A 5,335-nucleotide genomic window follows, 5' to 3' on the forward strand; every position below is an offset into this window, starting at 1 on the left:
AAGCTTTGGCGACCCCTAGAGGGGGTCCCGACCCCCAGGTTTGGAACTATAGCTCCATAATACTGGACAATAGTTATAATGGGCAGCACATTTGAATTTAGGACCCTTTTTCATAATCATATCATATCGTCATTTGGTCTGTTTGCATTTGTGCATCTGTACCTGTGCAGTGAAGCATAACCCTACAGCCCCTGCGAGGTGGGCAGGTGTAAAAATAAAACAAATAGAAATATGTCCCACTGGCCCCATAGGTTCAGCATCCAGTGAGGGATTTGGCGTCAGATGACCTCGACAAATAAGTATCCTCTCTATGAAAGGTGGTAAAATTCATGTAAGGGGTCCCCTCACAGGGCCTCATGTGTTTGCAATGTGGTGCTGATCTGTACATTACTATATATTGCATTGTGGCATTGTTAGCAGAATATCATCTATATGCCATGGACACTACTTTTTTGTTCCATTGTGAAAATCTTTTGAGGGTCAAATTAGGTGATAGAAATTGTTACAAAGCATTTTGTCTTCCACTGTGATGCATTACGCAGGATAAAATTAGCAATTGTCCCACCTGATGCCCATTTTAATGTCCCATGACAATCAGGTCACAACATTATCTGGCTGATATCACATTGTCTGATCCAGCCTTTTTAAATTATTATGAAATATTTTTATTTAATTTTCAGAGTAGAAATCAGGAAGCAATGCATTCTCACACATTATCTTATCATACATACAAATATTGACAGTGGACAACATGACTATCAATATCAGCCACATATATCGGTCTAATGATGCACAGTGCGTTACGCCAACCCCCACATATGCATGCACACATACACACATGAACGCCCTTGCTCACACACACACAAGCCAAGCATAGGTCTGCAGTCTCTCAGTTGCACTTAAAACTAAGCGTGTATGTGTTTTCGCACAGCATGGGTCAAGTTTAACAAGCAAATATAAAGTGACCCCTGCTGTTTACGACTCATTTTAATTAATGTGTTTTTTTCCCCATGTCTCTCTCTCTTTCAATATGTCTCATTCTACGAATCTCTCTCTCTCTCTCTCTCTCTCTCTGCTTTCTACTCTCTAGGGGGTCACATGCTGTCATCTGCCCAGTAGCAAGTTGTGAAGTCTTCAGTTTTATAGCTTTACATTTTTGTCCTCACGCAAGCTCTTTAGTTTTGCCCTCCATTTTATTCGTCCTCCACTGTCTTGGTGTTTATATTTCGACATAAATCGTAATGTACGTACTTATCCACAATCTACAGTGAAATGCTTCGGAGTGAAAGTTGTGTTCCTCGATTCTTTGAAGTTTCCGTATTAGAAAGCATGGGGTACAGCTGCCTATAATACTAAAACCACCAGGGGTCACTGTACACCTAAAACCGCCAACATGTACAATTTACCCTCTATTGGAATCATTGAATTTTAAGGTACTTTCCCCTCAGCTGAGATCTGTAGAATCAGTAGAATCGTTAATCAGTGATGCAAAATTCCTAAAATAATGATAATGAATACTGATACTGTAACAATATGTTCAGTAAAAAAATTAAATGTAAGTTCGATGAACAACATTTTATATTCAATGTACCTAATTTCAATGCAATCATTTAACGGCTGTAAAATGTCAGCTGCAGTGAAACCTCTGAAAAAGAGTGATCACTGACAGATATCCTCGGGTGAAGCCCAAGCTTAGGTTTCTCACTAAATTGTAAGTGCAACTTATCAAAAAGACACAGTTCAATGCAATTTCAATGCCGTGTTTTTGCACATTGACAAAAATTTGGTTTGCCAGTGATGAATTCAAAACATTTGAAATTAAGCATTTAAGTTAATGTCAGTGATGCATAGCTCCTAAAATACTGATCTGTAACAATACAAAATGTAAATGTAAGTTTGATAAACCACATTATATATATTTTTTATTTAATTATTCAATGCAGTCGTTAACTACCATAAACTGTCAACTGCCCTAAAACCTCTGGAAAAGACTTTAATTGCTGCCCCCCGCCTAAATGACAAAGAGCCTGAGTAAAGCAAAAACCCATAAGAGCCTGCAACTTATCAAAAAGACAGTTCAATACAAATTCAATGCTGTCTTAGTGCTGTTGTGTAGCAGTCCCTCATTCTTTCATGTTTGCTGCTATTTCATTTTCTTTTTTCCCAATTAAGTTTAGCAAAATCTTAGCAACATTCCTCTGGGTTGATTGGAGGATCATTCACATCACCTGTTGCACAGACTGTGGGCACTGACTCCTTAACAATGATTGAGAGCAGCTTGGTGCATTCCCCTCTTGGCCAACCAGGGCATTCTTTAAGGCATAGGAGAGGAGGGCATTCTGAGCTTTTCTCAGTTTAGTGCAGAACTCACTTTAACAGATACTGTCAGCAACAAACTCTGGTCTAAAGGTCCCATATAGATTTCTTTGCTCTCTTTTTTCTGACTGTAAGTGTTTTTCAATGTTTTGGATCTGAAAGCAGAGTGAATATAGAACCCCTTCCACTTGGTTACCTGCATTTGGGACAGGTTTTAGTGCCATTCATGCAAGAGCTTTCTTTCTTTCTTTCGATTTTCTGCTGCCTGCAGGATTATTTTGTTTATTGTTCACTGAAACCCCTCAATAGTATATTATATAATATGTTTTGAGGCATTTGTTTAGTGTTTGAAAAGGCATTTGGTCCTGGTTTGCCATGAATGAACAGTTTAAATTGAACTTACAGTTTCAGTTACAATGTTATACTGTGTTGAAACTCTTTATACAGGTTTTTTTTTATCTACTGAAAAACGTTTTGACACCTGTCAGGGTGTACTTTGCTAAAAAAATATTTTAAAGGGGGAACTTCTTTTTCCCTTTTTTTATTTTTAAAATAAAAAATGTATTTAAAAAAAAACTCAAATTACGTTAAAGTTGTTGTTGTTAAAGTAACTATGGACTGTAAGTAGCACATTGGAAATGTGTTAATTGTGATTAATTAATTAATTAGTTGTTATTTTTGTTATCTACAAAAAATCTTGATGTCAAACTTGACCTTTGACCCTTTTTTGGAAGTTAGGGTACTCTGCCTTCTGCATTGTCTGAACAATAATGATGTGTCCTGCCTAATCAAAATTTGATCACTCAGTTAGCTGATCCCAAGATAAAATCAGTGTATGATACTAATAACATCTATAAATACATAATATAGTGATAAAGGCATAATTAGGCTAGCAGTTGGGTTCTGTCAAGTAGTTAGCCGAAGTTAGCTAACTAGTAATTTTAATTTAATCTTTCTTGTAGCCTAATATAACCTTTCTTACATTGATTTTGGTGTCAGCATTTCAAATCCATCCCCACCAACATTTTACCTCCGATGAGCCATTCTTAAAAACTAGTTGCAACAGAATTTGCTTTGAAACTGTTTTGCGTGTGTGAGATGCAATGCTTCGATGACAAATGGTAATTATTACTGTGCTGACAATTAACTCAAGACTACCTTAACTCAAATAAAGTTAAGGTACCCTGCCTTTGTTTTGTTGTGCATCAAAGGGAAGTTACTGTAACCGTGCTGGAGTTAGTGTTATGCCTAAAGGCAGAGTACCTTAACTCAAGTGCGTGTTCCGGAGTGCAGTGAAACAAAGAACCTTGTTGACACTGCCTTGGTTTTTCTGGAGGTTTTGGAAGTTACGGCAAAGACAACCTTCTATCTTTTCCAAAAACAAAAAATGGATTGGATATTTTTCCACATGATAAAGAGGCTCGTTTGTACCATCAGCCATCCGACTCCACGCCACAGCACCTCCCACCTCCACTGATTAAGACTGTAACCTGCTTTGCACAACTCTTTTTGCACAAACTTACCTTGTAACAATTGTACACAATACACTATTTAAAATATTTTTTCCACACCATATTCCACTTTATTGCGTATTGCATATAGTGTATTTATTTCCATTATAGTTTTTATATTTTCTATTATATTTTTATTATATTTTTATTTCATTATTCTTTTATTGTATTTTTACTCTTCTCTGCTATTTGCACTACATTCTCCATTGCTGCTGTGCCAAACTTATTTTTCCACGAGGGATCAATAAAGGAATATATCTGATCTTGAATGTTCCAAAAATTAAAATTACTCATTTTGAAGTTAAGGCTCTTAAGGTATTATAGATAAACCATCAGACTCTCCTTCATTCAATGAATATGAGCAAGTCTAATGTCTGATTTGCATTCAGAACTCTTTCTATTATCCATATTGAAGGTTAGACTATGACTTATGACGCAGCTTAATCACACATGGTAGTAGACAAAAGGTGTTGCCAATAGCAACACAGAATATATACATGCAAAATTAATAGTACTAAAATGACTGTATCTCTATAGGGGTTAATTTTACCCGCTGATGCTTATAGTTGTAAATGCTCCTATTTAAAATAGGACTTTATGTTGACAGTTTTCAACAATAAGGGGTGCAGTCAAAGACTGGACAATTTGGGAATATTTTATTGAAACCAATTTACATACAATCAAAAGACAGATTTTATACATTTGCAGTTCTATAAAAAATGTGTGGTTCTGTTGCTGGGGGAGGGGTCCCTCATTGCTATATATTTGATTGTGTCCTGCATGGCCACATGACAAATTATAATAAACAGTTCCACAAATTGAAAAAAGAAAACATTTCATAAAATTTAAATTTCATGTCCAACAAGTCTTATCAGGTTGGATGCAGTGCTCTCATGCATTTCTCTATACATTTTGTTAAAACACAAATCTCTTCCCCTCAAACAGCCAACTCAACATTTCACCTTCAGACAAACAAAACAAATCAGGGTTCATTTTTTCAAACAGTTGGTTCCTCAAGTCATTGTACACGTGGCAGTGTAAAAGGATTCAATTCATCCTCAATAACACTAGGATCACAGAACACAAACGCTGCTCTTCAGAGATGCCTTTGTATCTGCCTACCTCAACTGCCCGAGGTAAGGTACCTGTTTTTTTTTTCTTAACTTGGAGGCACACAGTGTGTTGTGTGGTATATATATATATATATATATATATCACTATTAATATTATATATACATAACATAATTATTGGCTTCTGGTGTAGGAAAAATCTTCCTTTATTTGATACTGGTGTCTTGCTTTTTGGTTTATGGACCAGATCTTTTCCATCGGGTTCCTTATGGATCTGTAGTAGTTTTTATTTAATATTTATATTACATTTCAAATGTTCCTGTATATAAATGTTGTTGTATTATTTATTTTTCATATTTTATTTATATAACAATACCTCTGTACCCACACTACCCACACCTAGCTTTTATCACAACAGAACATTAACCATTGTAACT

Source organism: Morone saxatilis, unplaced genomic scaffold (genome assembly GCF_004916995.1).
Source record: "Morone saxatilis isolate NCDOM2014 unplaced genomic scaffold, NCSU_SB_2.0 Contig14, whole genome shotgun sequence".
In the NCBI taxonomy this organism is placed as follows: Eukaryota; Metazoa; Chordata; class Actinopteri; family Moronidae; genus Morone; species Morone saxatilis.